We start from the raw sequence: 15,542 nt of genomic DNA, 5'->3' as shown, positions 1-15,542 counted from the left end.
AGAGTCCACCAACACCAGCACTTCACATCAACAGCCACACTAACCAGGCTGTACACAGCCATGGCAAAGAGAGGACCAAACCTGACCGCTGCTGCTTAACAGTTCTCAACACAATGGCTTGAAACTAAGGGTAGAACCTTTTAGCTCCATGAACGCAAAGTGGTGACTCGGTAGATCTGAGGGACTGCTGCAGCTACTGTGGGCAGAAGCAAGCCCCAGGACTGCAGGCTTGTTTACACCAAACCCCACCTTTACAGACAAGCCGCAGCACTACGGAGTTTCCAGTACACAGCATTCCCACCACAGCCACCCTGCCAGGCTAGAAAAAAATACTGGATTGGAGAAGCAAGCTGCAGGACAGAGGGGGAACACCCCCCACCCCCCCCTTATTTCCAACCCCATTTACTTGATCACTGTAGTTCTTAAAAGAAATTAGCTGTAATAAACCCAGCCCCTGAAAGCGTGTGGTTTGTCTGTAGGCAGGTGCTGGAAGGTGCAACCTTCTGTATCCTAAATAAGCCATGCACATTGGAAGAACTCACCCCAGCACTCGCATGCATTATAGTCTGCATAATGCAGGCAACAAAGCGATCTAACATCAAGACTATTGCCTTTTAATTAAAACTCGGCAACCTGGAACACACAGCATTCAAATGTGTAATCAAAAACCAGTCACCAATAAAACTTACAAGCGTAACAAGCTGAAGCAACTTTCCAGCTGTCTTAATAGGACCCCTGCTTGCGGCAGCTTTTCACAGCGGAGAAAGCAAATCTCTCCCTTTGTGTGCAGCTTCTGTTTTCTCAGAAGGTGAATCAGACGCTTCCAATAACAGGATAACGCCTGAAACAAACCTACAAGGGGCTGCAGCACCTCGCATATGACTTTCTGCATTACCGCTCGCAGGAGCCACTCTGACATCTCATTCTCTGTTCCCTCGTGTAAAACAAAAGTTTCAGACCCTCATTATTGTGTCCGTGTGACTGGAAGCGCGTTCTAACGCGGCCAGCGGGAGCAAAGGCCGAGTGAAACGTGGAAATTAGGAGCGGCGAGCATAACACAGCGACAACACGACGCAGGTGAGGGCTTAGGAGTGAAAAGCATTACTAATTCATAGTGAAGCGCCATTTGTGACTTCCACCGCACTAAGAACCCCCTCTGAAACACTGATATAAAAAGCCCCCGCAGTAAAGCAGCGTCCTGGTGCTGCGGAGCAGGGCAGGAGGGCCCGGGCTCTGCCCGGGGCGCACAGGCAGGGCCGCACGCACGCTCCTGCGGGCCGGGCGGTGGCGAAGGGCGAGGAAGGGAGGACGCGGAGCCCCGCTCTGAGGCGAGCACAGGAGGCTCCGGCCGGGAGGAATCGCCCCGGCCGCTTCCCGCCGGAGCCCGCAGACGGATGCGCGCCCGGGTCCCCGGGGCCGGCAGAGCCGGGGCAGGCACCGGGGGCGGGTGAGAGCGGGGCCGCGCTCCGGGGGCTCCGGTAGCGCCGGGCACGGCCGCGGGCGCAGCGGGAGCTGAGAGCGCTCGGCGGGAGCGGCGGCCGCGGCCACCTGAGCCCGCGGCGCTGCCCAAGGAGGCCCCGCACGGGCACTGCGCGGGGCGGCGGCTGCCACAGAGCAGCTCCGCTCCCGGGAGTGGCGACGAGGGCGGCTTCGGACCCGCGGGGAGCCGTGCCACGAGCGGGAGGATGCCCCCGGGCACACAAAGGAGCAGGAGAAACCCAGCCAAAGCGCTGGGCAGCGGCAGCAAACAGCAGGGAGCGGAGCTGAAGCCAGGCTCCGGCGGCTGCGGAGGAAGATCCCATTCCTAGAGCCACAGAACCCCAGACTGGGTTGGGTTGAAGGGACCTTAAAGCTTCTCCAGCTCCAACCCCTGCCACGGGCAGGGACCCCTTCCACTGGAGCAGCTTGCTCCAAGCCCCTGTGTCCAACCTGGGCAGCCCCTTGACCATCACCTTCCTCAGCTGGGCACACCACACCCCTCATGTCTGTCCCAGGCTCCCCAAAGCACAACTGCCAGGAACACCACAGCCTGATCTAGAAAGCTTCAAGTCACTGCAGGAAATGAAACTAAACTCTGCTGTCTCTGTCTGAATACGTACATGGATTAGGGTAAACAGTTTGGATTCATTAAAAAAAAAACAACCCAAACTGAAGTTTTACCAAAGTTTAGGAATTCTAATAGAGGCATTAGGAACATGACAAACGGGCTGTGAAGTACCCTCCCAGCCTGTATGGACAGGTAAAGAAACAGCGTGGCATCACAAGTACCACCTCATCTCTCACACAAAACCTTTGTCACTTGTTTGAGTTGAGCTGCTTGCCTGCAAACAAACCCACTGCTTTGCTGCTCACTTGTGTTCATGTCAGAGTCTTCTGCCACCACCACCTTCATCACCTGCCAGACACCTGGAAGTCCCAGGTGACGTGCTTTGAGGATCTGAGAGAACAAACACGTACCCAGAAAATAAGATGGATGGGGGCGGAGAAGACCTGGCATTTCAACGCTGTTCTCACAGGAGTGGTCCCAGACCATCATTTATCACTTGCAGCCTGAAAAAGCTTCATGTTTATGCCCACATCAGAGCACGTTCCTCCAGTCACTAGGGCGAGATGTGACCTGTCAAACTGCAGCCCTTGTACATCTGCTGTGCCACTGTCCTTAGGAACAGTGGTGGGATTTTACTGACTTACGTGTGTTCAAATGTTAAACTGCATCTTCTTACTGTTCTGTGGGGAAACACATAGAATCAGCTAGCTTGGAAAAGACCTTTAAGACCAAGTCTGTGTGCATCCTCCTTCCAGATGGAGGATCAGAAGAAGACAGAAAGTAGAACTTTTTGACAAAGCACCAGGCAGTGTGTGGCTCTGACTTACAAGCATCACTTCCACATCTAATCTCTACAACAACACAGAGCCAGTTTCAGACCCACAGTTTAAAATGCAGAGACTTTGAAAAGCCTTCAAGGTCCTCCTCATTGAGGTTCTGCAGGTGAACTGAGCCACCCTGGAGTCAAGATCTGTCCAACGTTTCCCTCTCTGCATATACACACAACACTGAACCATAAATAACTGCGTTTGGAAATGGGGGACGAGGGAAGATGATCCTGAAAATTCAGAACTTTTGGTTATTAACCTTAACTCTGCGCTGACCTTCAGCAAAACCATCAGCTACACATCACCCATCCTTCCCCACAGTGCTTTTAGCAAACCAAACCATCTTGGTAGCATTTGTGTACGCTCTCCCCTCTCTGGAAACCACTGCGTATCTTGTTGACACAGCGCTCTGCTCATGCAAACAGAGACAAAAGTATCTGTGGTTCGTGAACAGGCGGAGGGAGGTGTGACCAGCTGCTCCCCACGGCTCCTTGTTCATCGTGTGCCAATGCCAAGGGGCTCCTGCCCCGGGACTGGGACCCAACGGCTTGGGTCCATGGAGAGCACACACTGAAACGACTGTTCCTCCAGCTCCAGGGGGACTGCCAAGGAAGCTAACGCGGGCTACTGGCACCAACCTATTGTAATTCCCATCTGTGATGTGTATCCTACCCTGAGAAGGGCTTTCAGGGCGGCTGGCCAGTGGAGAAGCTGGAAGTATAGAGGTCGACAGCTCTTTCCAGCTCATCAGACATCAAGGCTGTCTCCATGTCCACATGCCAATTCCCTCTTCCACCCAACCAGGGAGACTGGAAGAAAGAAAGAAAATCCTCGAACTTATTATTTCCCAGGTGCAAGCCAGAGCTTTCCAGCCTCACTGGAGCTGTGGTGGACTCTGTTTTACTGACTGCCCTGTCAAGATTGCAATACCAAAGAACTACTGCTCAGTCATTTCTACCATTACACATATTTCAGTCTGCTCCTAATATGTACCATAAGAACCCAAGATGGTTCCACAAACAGGTTTGTTCCTGACACCATGATAGGGTTTTGAAGACAAACAAGGACATAAATGTTTGGGACTTACCAAAGTTGAGTAAAGCAGGGACCATAAAATTGATCTAACGTAAATGGTAGATGACCTTGATGCACCTAATTGGCCTCCTTAAGCTCTGCACAAGACTGAGCTGCTGTGCTTTTCAGACATGGCAGGCAATCCGAGTGTGAAACCCAATCTGCTTGACAGGGCTTGCCATCATTTATGGTCTAGTGACTGTCATCGTGCATAAATTTAACTGGAAACTTTTGGGGGAATTTCAGTAACGTATATCCCTCACCAGGCAGGTGCAATCAAACCATTCCTGTCAACAACTGCACATTTATGGGCTTGTTTTAAACCAAAGCATCTCAGATGAAAACTTTCCAGGGCGATGCCTGTCTTGCACTGGTCAATGCCATACTTGAGACACGTTCTGCATGAGGCTGAGTCTGCTACGTCCAGCTCAACCCAACGGCTGGGTTGAGCGCCATGAAGACCATCTGTCTGGAGGCAGGGCTCCGTGCTCGGCCTCGGCCGGTGCCAGCTCCTCCTCTGTACCCACAGCAGATGATCCCCCGCTGCCAAACCCAATAGCTCATCCCCTCCACTGCACAACTCGCTGCCCTGCCGCCGCTCCGTGCAGAGCCGCACAGCAGGCAGCCTGCACTGGGAACACTGGAGGCACTCCCAGTGCCAGGGGGTGGCTGGGCCCCAGCACCCTCGGTGTACATGAGATGGGACTCACTGAAGCCCATGGCCTGGGGAGGTTTCAAGTGGATTCTCTGTTGTGGAGCATTTGGCCAGCACCTTGGCACCAAGTCTGGATCTCTGCAACTTCCCCCTGTGCATGGGATGATGGGGCTGCAGCTACTGCAGAACACAGCAACACATCACCTGTGACTGCTGCAGTGCTGCTGCGGGGCACACGGCAGGGCTGCTGCAGGGCACACGGCAGGGCTAATGCTGCAGGGCACACGGCAGGGCTAATGCTGCAGGGCACACGGCTGCTGCTGCAGGGCACACGGCAGGGCTAATGCTGCAGGGCACACGGCAGTGCTGCTGCAGGGCACACGGCAGGGCTAATGCTGCAGGGCACACGGCTGCTGCTGCAGGGCACACGGCAGGGCTAATGCTGCAGGGCACACGGCAGGGCTAATGCTGCAGGGCACACGGCAGTGCTGCTGCAGGGCACACGGCAGGGCTAATGCTGCAGGGCACACGGCTGCTGCTGCAGGGCACACAGCAGGGCTGCTGCTGTAGGGCACACGGCAGGGCTGCTGCTGCAGGGCACACGGCTGCTGCTGCAGGGCACACGGCAGGGCTGCTGCAGGGCACATGGCTGCTGCTGCAGGGCACACGGCAGGGCTGCTGCAGGGCACACGGCAGGGCTAATGCTGCAGGGCACACGGCTGCTGCTGCAGGGCACACGGCTGCTGCTGCAGCGCTTCCCAACACGCAGCACACTGGCTTCCTCAGAGAGGGTCGCCAGGAGTTGCTTCAGAGAGGAAAGTGAAACTAAACAACAACAAACCCACATTTCACGTGGGTTCAAACCGTCTCCGTGGCAATCAGCAACCTAAGAGCAGAATCCTAGGGGAGTGCCCAGGGCTGGAAGCTCCGCTCACGCCTGCAGTGCGCAGTGCCCAGGGTGGGCTGGGAGCACAGCCTGGCACCTCAGTCCTGCCACGTGCTGGGGGAGGAATGCTGCGTTTATTAGGAAGAAGGCATAAAACCAGCTTTCATCTTGATCAACTCCTCCTCCTCCTCTTGGGAAGCCCGGGAGCAGGCACATTGTTCCATTACAGCCCAACTATTCCATAGCAGGCTGAAGGAACAGGGGTTGGAACTGGCTGATTTTTAAGGTCCCTTCTAACCATTCCCTGATTCCTGATGCTGGACGGTCCTGCACTTCCACCAGCATGTGTTTATGCCTACTTGAGGATTTTTTGTTCTAATGTGGAGCACCTGTGGTCATCTCCTAGCAGGACCTCCTGCTTGCGCAGGTACCTGCTCTGCTGAACAGCCACTCAGAAGTGCAGCTCAGCTCCCTCCTTAGTTCTGTTCTCACTGAGATCATCCCTAACCCAGCAGAAACGCAACACCAGAGCGGTGCAAGCACCACACACACACGTGCACTGCACATTCTGCATTGTGCACTCGTCCCTCTGCATGCCCGAGGTCCGTGAGCAGCTGTACTCCATGCTCCATCACGCTGATAAAGCTTTGATTAAAATACTTCAATTGATTACAATGATGACATAATTGCCTATTATCCGCTCGTGCAGCAGCAGCCCGACTGGGAAATCATTCCGCAGGGCACATGAAGATGTAACCACCAAGATGCTATTTCTGAAAGCGCTCTGTATCACAAGAACCATTGTGACTTCAGTTACACAAGTTTTTGGCCAGCAAACTAGTGGGCCACGGTTCCCCCAGTGTAAATTTTCTCTACAAGTATCCGTGTAGCTCCCTGTCCAATCCTGAGAGATCCCCAAAAGGGATGGAAGCTGCTCAGCTCTATTGAAAGTCGCCTTCCCGTGCTGCAGAGCAGAGATCCTCTCTCCTGAGGGCAGTGGGGTGAGTTATCTTACAGAATCACAGTCTGCTCTGGGTTGGAAGGGACCTTAAAGCTCATCTAGATCGTTGGGGGCCAGCTGGCCCCAGCCAGGATCCGCACTGCCTCCCAGGACGGGATTCCACGTGGAGCTCAGAGGGAACCTCCGTATCCGAGCTGGTGGAGCTGGGGAGCTCCCTGCGCAGATGCTCTGCAGTGAGCACAGCCTGTGCCCTGCACCTCTCACCAGGGATGCAGGGAGCTGGTCCTGGGGGGGGGCTCCACCAGAGCCAACCTTCCTGTCCTTTACCTAGCCTTTAGGGAAGGCACAGACCAGCTGCAAGGGCCGGGAGCCTGTTATCAGTGCTCTCAGCTGATGGCAAATGCTGCTGGTAGTTACCGACAGCTTAAAATCTTATAATGAAAAACATGAGAGCCCATGAAAGGCTAAGAAAGAGGCTTATAAAAGTTGTGTGTTCTTATCCTGGGGGCATCGCACACATGAAAACACGCAAACACACAAATCGACACATACGGACTTGCGTGCTCGTGTGTGTCTAAGCACCGGTGCCTGTACACCCTGTCAGTGTGTTTTAACATGACTGCACTCACTGCCATGCATTCTCCAGGCGCAAGCATGTTCACCTAAAGTCCAGTGTCACCGAACTGGCACCCTGCCTCTTAAAACCCTCAAACACTGCTCTCAGCCCACTGCTACACAGAGCACCTTAAGGAGGGGTGCAGGCCACTGCTTGCCCTCAGAGCCCATGTTCTCAAGCTCCATCACAGCAGTATCAGAGTGAAAGTACAGGTAGGGATCTCCCAGGATAACAGCAAACTCAGAGCCATTCAAAACCTGAACGTGCCTGCAACTACCAAAGTCGTTCCCAGCTTTGAAAATCAAACAGCCAAAGGCAAAAGAGGGAGGTAATGACTGATTCATAACTCAGAACTCTTGGGAACTGCTCATCACACTTGTAAGACAAGTAACTTGCCAGATAACTTTGCGATAGTAAATCAAAAGCCCACTTGCGTCTCGCCATCACATTTGAACGAGCGGGGAAAGCAAGCAGGAATTATCAAAGTGCTTCCCTGCACATCCACCTCAGGAACCTGGACGCCTGGGAAGCGGAAGGGGGATAATGGCTGACAGCTTCCAGACAACAGGCAGCACGAAGCAGGGACCACTGCTGTAAGCAGGGAGGAACGTGGCTGAGCACCAGCAGGTCTCTGGGGCAGAGCACACCAGCCCTCACGGGGCAGAGGGGCCCTGCAGGCGCTGAGGCCGCTTCAGTGCTGTGCCACCCCCCGGCTCCCCCGGCACGAGGGGATGGCTTTGGAGCCTCCATCCAGGGCACCTTTCTGCAGCACAGCACCTTCCCCTGCAAACCGGCCTTTTCCCTAAGGCAGCATCGGAATTCCCTCACCTGGGCAATGCCTGCACTGCGGATCGTGGTCCTGAGACACAGCACCCCCTGCAGCGACACAGCCCTTGCCTCGACTGATGTCCAGCACCCTGCCCACAGCACCCACATCACTTACCAGCTCACCAGGCAGCCAGGCGGCAGCCCTGCAGAACAGGCAGGTGAGATGATGGACAAACCACCTACAAAATCCTCCTGTGTTAAACAGTGGGAGCCCGACGGTGCACCTCCACAGAGAGCTCCAGGGGCAGGGAGGTGGGCTGGCCACTGCAGACACATCCATCAGATGAGATTATACCCATCTACAGAGCTGCTGGTAAAAGCCTGCGTTTGGGGTTTGGGTAAGGGAACATCTTTTCAGGTGAATTTATAATCAGATTTTGTCACCTACTAAAGGTTAATAAAACCATCACCGTCGGTTTGGTGAGAGTGCAAGGACCAGGCGGCTCCAACCGGGACAATAATCACACAAAATAACTCTGCCCCCTCTAGTTTATTACAGATCTTTTCATCATTCCTGGAACTACCACTGAACGGCTCAGTTTCAGCTCTATTACACCTGACAATTTACATTCATTACAATCATGGATGGGTAACATGAGTGACACCATTTGCAAGATGCTCAGCACTAAATGTACTTGTTGCTGCAGTGATACAGGCTGGGAAATTGCTCTGCACTAGAGGGCAGGAGGGAAGGATCGGTCAGGCGAAGGTGCCGAGGGATCAGTGGGGATGTCTGGCTTTAAATAAAGAAAATAAATGTGGAAAGAGAGGGGGAGGTTTAAGATTCCCATCTGGCTTACTCTTAACGGTTGTAGATATTCCAAGGCAGAGCAGACCTGGACACTGAGCAGGGCTCTCATGGGCACAGGACTCCAGGTAATGGACACAACACATTGAAAAACACCTTCCCAGGTCTGATTTCTGAACCATGAGACCACAAGAGCTTTGTGGGGCTTAATCAGTGGTGTGCAGCTCTGGTGTCCCCAGCATAAGAAGGACAACCCTAGCTTTGGAGCAAGTCCAGAGGAGGCCACGAGCATGCTGAGGGGCTGGAGCACCCCTATATAAAGACAGGCTGAAAAAGTTGGGGCTGCAGCCTGGAGAAGAAAAACTGTGTGGAGACCTCAGAGCAGCTTCCAGAGTCTGAAGGGGGCTACAAGGATGCTGGAGAGGGACTCTTCATCAGGGCCTGTAGGGCCAGGCCAAGGGGAATGGCTTGAACCTGCCCGAGGGGAGACTGAGCTGAGCTCTTAGGCAGAAGCTCTTCCCTGTGAGGGTGCTGAGGCGCTGGCACAGGGTGCCCAGAGAAGCTGTGGCTGCCCCATCCCTGGCAGTGCTCAAGGCCAGGTTGTACACAGGGGCTTGGAGCAAGCTGCTCCAGTGGAAGGGGTCCCTGCCTGTGGCAGGGGATGGAGCTGGAGGAGCTTTAGGGTCCCTTCAACCCAAACCAGGCTGGGATTTTGTGGTAACAAGTACCCTTGCCAGGTATTTTCTGTTTCTGTGGTGAGAGCTGTGCAGCCTGCCCCAGAGCTGGACACAGGACTGCAGGGAGGCTCCCCAGAGCAGAGCAGAGCAGAGCAAGGGGGGCTTCCACTGGAACAGATCGCTCTCTCAGCTTTAACACTAGTTCTTGAAGACCGGGCCCTTTCAGATGAATTTCTGATGTTCTTTGAAGTCCCTGAGTGCTGAGTAATTTCAGACCTAAAAGGAGATCATGGGGATCCTGAAGAGGAAGGGGAGAGCAGGAGATGAATCTCCCTCTAATGAAGCATCAGAGTTGGTGGAGACAAACGGAGGAGAATCCCTATAGCCAGTGCCCTAGGAAGAGGCTGCCCAGCAGCAGCGCCGCGCCGCTGCCATCCTAACACATTGCCAGTGCAGCTTCTAAGGGTTCTATTTATTCACGTTGTTTTCCAGCTGTTGCCAAGCCTGCAGTTTCTCAATGAACCACGTGTCCAGCTGCCGGCTTCCTCAACTACCGCCTTTCGATTCAAATGTAATTGTAAGCAAAAGAAGAAACGGTACCAGAAACATTTCTGAACGTGTCTTGCTTCACTGCTCCACTGGCACCTCGCTGCTCATACAGCCACAGCTTTTGGGAGGCAACAGTGTTCAACGGCTCGAGAAACAGGCACACCTGAGCTCTGAGCATCCTGGATGAGGCTTCCCTCACCAGAGGCCAGTTTATGGCTATTTAACTCACTCTCCCAGAACTCAACCACCAAATCTCAGCCTGTTTTCAAACGGGTTTGTACCACTTAGTTGGCAACTGCTCTGTCTCTTCCTGCACAGTTCCACACTAACACGTCCATATACATATATGGGAATAGCTCCTCCTTCCTCATGATGAACTATTTCTTCTCAGTTGCTAACAAAAGGGGAACGGTGTCTCTGGCAGAAGTAAAAGTAGCCCCAAGCAGCCCATCCCCGTGCAAAGCCGTCCCAACCACACCAGTCCCCCACCACGTGCACTGCAAGCAGCCTGCAGGATTTGATCCATTTGCTGCAACACAGGACGAGGCCATCCAAATAATTTCACTTGCTGAATAACTCTGGCACTCCCAGCCTTGTCTGCAAGACTGATTTTAGCCGACTACAGTGCTCACTGCACCGCGAGCTATTTTAAACCCAAGCTGTATGAGTTGGAACAACAGCAGAAACAGCAGCACACTTCAGATTCAGTGTCTGCCTTTTCTGCAGCATCTGTTTTCAATAGGGCTTTGCCTCTGCCGGGGTATGTGTCTGTGCAGGCACACGGTTACCTGATCCCAGGGCATCAGCCACCACTGTTACTGCATATTTCTGTTAGCTACCTTGGGCAAGGTTGGGCTACCCGGTATTGGAGCGCTCCTCAGTGAGCAGAGGCTGTTCTGAGCTCAAAACAATGGCCAGCACTTGGGAATGAAAAGGGAGAAAGTGAACATTAGCACATCAAAGGCCCCTTTCTGAAAGAACAGAAATTGCATGATGCACACTTTAATCTTTCTGACAATCTATGCATGGATTGAACTGGGCTCTATTTTTCACACAAATGTGAATGCTTGATACGAGGACATCTTTACCAACAGCAAAGGAACAGAGAAAGACGTGCTCGTGCAGCCTTTGAACTTCTAAAATATGTATTAACATGCAATAATATTTAACAACGGATAGAATGACATCCTTCTCATCTCTCCCAATAAACCCAGAGAACATAAACCTCATTTTCCAGGCAGCACAAAGAAAAACTGCTATAAATAATTTTGAAAAAAAAAAATCAAAAAGCAATTTAAGAAATAAGTAGTAAATATGGGCAATATTAAAATCTTACAGTATATATCAATATGATGTACATCATGTATATATCAATACGATGTACATCGTGTATATATCAATATTAGCATCTTCATGCAAACATCTATCACTGCAGATCAGTTGCCCACCACAGAACAGCCTCAGTGTCATTCACTTCGCTGGCATTTCTGTTCAGGTAACTAAGGTGGAATGCGTCCAGTGCTCATAGGTGTAAAAGAAACTATTGCTAAAGTATGTACACAACAGCCTTACACTCATAGGCTCCTGCTGCTGTAGGAAGTGCAGAGGTTTCTGCACAAGGGTCCTCTCACATTGCAGAGGACTTGTGCTGGTCGGCACAGAGAAGCAAACCCAGAGGAGCTACTGCCTGATCCAGACAGCCCAGTGTATTTCCTGCTGCTGACAGCGTGTTAAACTGAGTCCAAATGCTTGTGGAGGGCAGAAAAGGGACTGAAGGAAAAGACATCCCCGAGTTCCCCTCGTTTAAACAGAGCTGCATCCTCCTACCAATCAGCTTGCGAAGGAATGGCACGGGTTTAGAAACGAGCCTTATTAAACACACATGCTGAATGAATTTGTTCCTAAAACCCCCTAATTCCTTTGGTTGTAACTGGTCACAGCGGTGGAATGACACCTCAGGAGAACTGAGCTGAGGCCACAGCCCTGGACCGCAGAACATGGCCAACAGAGAGTGCGGAGGCACCGAGGCTGAGCATCACCCAGGCCTGGTACAGAGCACAAATGGTGCAATCCCGAGCAGAACACGTGCACGTCCCCCCAGAAAACAGAAACCCACGTTTTTCTTGCAGACATGAAAGTTAAAGTGCTTCAGGGACACAAAGGAGCCACAGACCGTGTTTGGATTCACCTGCATGGCCTGCTGATGTGTGGGGTTGGCTGTGAAAGGATGAACCAGAATACGGAAACAGTGGGAAAGGAATTGAACATAGCCGGTTTGGAAATCTCTCTTTCAGGGCAATGAAAGCACTCAGCAGCCACATTAGAATGGGTCCAAAAGAGGACAGGGGTGGGAGGAAACCCCTGACAGAAGATTAACATGGCTCAGAACTGTCATGACAGGGAAGTTTGCTGGTGCCTTACCTTTAGGCACCGTGCCCTATAGAACAGCCTTGAAGGTACAACAAAACCCGGGGCTCATTTCCAGGAACACCAGCATTGCGGAGGCAGCAGCAGTCACTCTTCCACCCACGCTGGCTCAGCCCCAGCCCCAGGGTCTGTTTCAGCTCCTGGTTTGCTCCTGCAGGGTACAGCACCGGCTGAAGCACGTGCCGGGGCCGGACAGATGGTCTGCCTGGTGCTGAAAGGGGCTGAGGCACCGAGCACGGCTTCATTCTTGTCCTGAGTATTTAAGGTAGGCACAGACCAGGCCAAGGCAGGTAAAGCACAACCGCAGGACTACGGCACTGGGCTGTAATGAACAGCAGTAGATCATGAACGCAAATCCACCCACGAGAAAGCAGCCTTTTCCTCTCTATCATCTCTCTGGCTCCTGAGTCGGGCAGGACAGCAACCCGACATTGACGCTCAGCACAACTGCATGACTAGATGTTGATATACGTCTTCCAAGATAGTTTTTCTTCAGCCCCCTGGTGCTCTGAGCTGTCACCTCCTCTGCCCAACCAGTGACCAGGAGTTTACTTGCATTTAAAACAAATGCAACTGTTCCATTCGTTCTGCCTAAATCACTGCCCCAGCGTGTCACTGCACAGCCAAACACACAGAGGAGAAGCAGCACAAACACCCAAAGGGTTTAGGAACCTCTGTCCCAGTGTCTGCTCACAGCTCTGGGTGTGAATACAATCGTCTCTAGGATAACTCCAGCAGTGCCGGTGGGTCCCACTCCATCCTAAAATCTCATTACACCGAATACTACAAAAATCAACCAAACAAACCAAAACCTCAAATCACAGAGGTTTCTCAGCCCTGATGCTCTGAATGTGACAGAGAGATGAAGGGGAGGAAAGTGGGTGTCTGCACGCATCCTATTTCCAATGTCCTTCCAGTAAATGCAAAAATGAAAAGATAACATTTTGTGTACTGCTCTCAGCATGTCTTCAGTGATCCAAGGGAAGATCAGAAGTTGTTGTTTGGGGCATCCGGAAGAGTACTGGAGTCCATGGGACCCCTTTGTTTGTAACCACCAGTGTAACAGACATTGCAACCAACAGGAAATATGGAAACTAAAAATACAAGTTCTCCCCTTTGCCTCCCAGATCCCAGTACTTTGTGTTGACTTTCGGGATTCCAAACTGCACGTTGCTGCGGCATTTTAAAACAGGGAGACGCTGGCACGCGGATCCCATTCAGCAGCTCCGGCATACCGGGGCTTTTCCGAGGCGCAGCACACGCTGAAAGTTCATTAATTAAACAGTGCTGGGAGCAGATGGACTGCCTACCCGGGCTCTAATTGCTCCAAGTTGGGACAGGGGTTCACAGGCCTTAATGAGCCTCGATAAAATGAATGATTACACATCCATCACAATTAGAGGAACCTGTAAGATGAGCTGAATTATCATGGCAACAAGTCATAAAACAGGGAGCACAAAACCCAGCGGGCCCTGCGGAAGCCTGGGCAGGAAACCTTCCTGAATGAAAGCTGCTCTGGACTGGGATGAATCCTCTCTAGTGCCATGGCCATAAAGCTGCTCTGAGATCCCATGTGAGGGTGCAGTGTCCTGCAGGCATGCGCAGAGTGTCCCGGGCACCGCGGCACCCTGAGGATGAGCTACGGCAACACAACACGGCAGTGAGCGGAGAATCAACCGGAGAACGGGATCCCCGTGTCACACATGAAATATGCTGCTGACAGTAAAGACACCAATGCTGCTTTTTACCCTCCCAGTGAAATGGAGATGTCAACCACCAGGTACAGCAGAACCAGTACAGACAGAAAGCATGGCTACATGGAAAACGGTGTAGCTGAGGTTATTCACACTGACACACAGGGCTGTAACTGCTGCCCCTGCAACTCCAACCCTGTGAGTAACAGAGGGTTTCATTCAAAAATTAAGGATAGAAAGCCAATCCCAGTCACTTCCATCTCCTGCCACTGGAGCTGCCTGTGCAAACGGTGGGCTTGGAGCCCTCAACTTCCCATGCTGGCAATGCGGGGAGGAAGGGGTAAGATGGAGACAGAAATTCACAATAAGGAGAGGAGCTCACTTCTGAGACAGGAAGCTTCTGAACACCAGCATCAGCTCCTTCATCACTTACTCTGGAGCTACATCACCTCCTAGGTGTCAGCCTGGCGACACAGCCCTTCAAACCAGACACCAACCTGCAATGCCAGGAAGTGAATTAAGTCACCGGGACGGCACAAGCTGAGGTGAGATCCTGCAGGAGCAAGAGGAAAGATGAATCTATGCCAGCTCGAGGCCATTTCCTGAATTTTAATGACTTCTCTTTCATGATGCTGCATTTCTGGTACCGAGGCTTTGAGGCAGTGAAACACTGAACAAACCCAAGAGAGCGTGTTACTGGGCTAACACCAAGGTACCCAAGTGACATAACTGCTGAGGAACACCACGCAGCCCAGCTGAAGGGTGGCAGGAGGATGCCAGGTTCACTTATGGAAGCCAATGCACTGCAGACTGGCAAGGCTTTAAAGCTCATTCATATCGTTACACAGGTGAGCCTGGCCGAGGCGGATAACCCTGCACAGGTACAATAAACCTGGCTGAAGTCACAGGCTCTCACTGACACCAGCCCCGGCCCAACTCAGAGAGTATTAAAACGAGCACATAAACTGGGATTATTATTTTTAAACAGAAGATGCTGTACATGTACTAGATCGCTGCGAGCATTAAAGAAATCATTAAGAGCCATCTGCTCCTGTTTGTACACTAGAACCCTGACAGTTAATCTCACGGTGAAACACATGCAAAAGTAGGATACTGAGGAAAGACAAAACACGAGTACACCAGCCAGTGAACCCACCATGGAGCAGGGCTTCCTCCTGCTCCTCTCTCTTGCTGTCTCCACATCTATGTCCCCAGCCCAATGAAAAAGTCTCCAGTGACAGGATGGCTTGAGAAGTGTTTCAAGTGTGCGTGGAGGGAAAACCTTTCCTCCTTAAAGAATGATGTAGGATTATGGTGCTACCCATTACAGCAGGGTATGAGAGACACAGAACCAGTCAGGTTGGTGGGATGTCAGGAGGTGACGGGATCTCACAGGGCGGTCAACGCTTAATTCAGCTCAGTTTTACTAGAGAGTTTAGTTTAAGAAAACCCAGAGCTAAACCTAAACCCATTTCTCCTGTTTAGAAAACGATTTCTTAACTTTTGAAGGAAGAGACTGCAGCGTGTGTGGTTCATGGAAAACGCGCACTGAG

General features: G+C 52.1%; 1 protein-coding gene across 4 annotated transcripts in view; it reads right to left on the bottom strand.

The window, feature by feature from the left end:
• RALGAPA2 (Ral GTPase activating protein catalytic subunit alpha 2) overlaps positions 1-15,542 on the bottom strand; it is a 115,494-nt gene that overhangs the window by 11,209 nt on the left and 88,743 nt on the right. The gene's annotated exons all lie outside the window — the stretch shown is intronic.

This window comes from Pezoporus flaviventris, unplaced genomic scaffold (genome assembly GCF_033815535.1).
Source record: "Pezoporus flaviventris isolate CSIRO_AGI_PZ_B2104156 unplaced genomic scaffold, CSIRO_AGI_Pfla_v1 ptg000031l, whole genome shotgun sequence".
NCBI lineage: Eukaryota > Metazoa > Chordata > Aves > Psittaciformes > Psittacidae > Pezoporus > Pezoporus flaviventris.
Note: the sequence above shows the minus strand (reverse complement) of the source record. Positions and strands in the feature narration are given on the sequence as shown.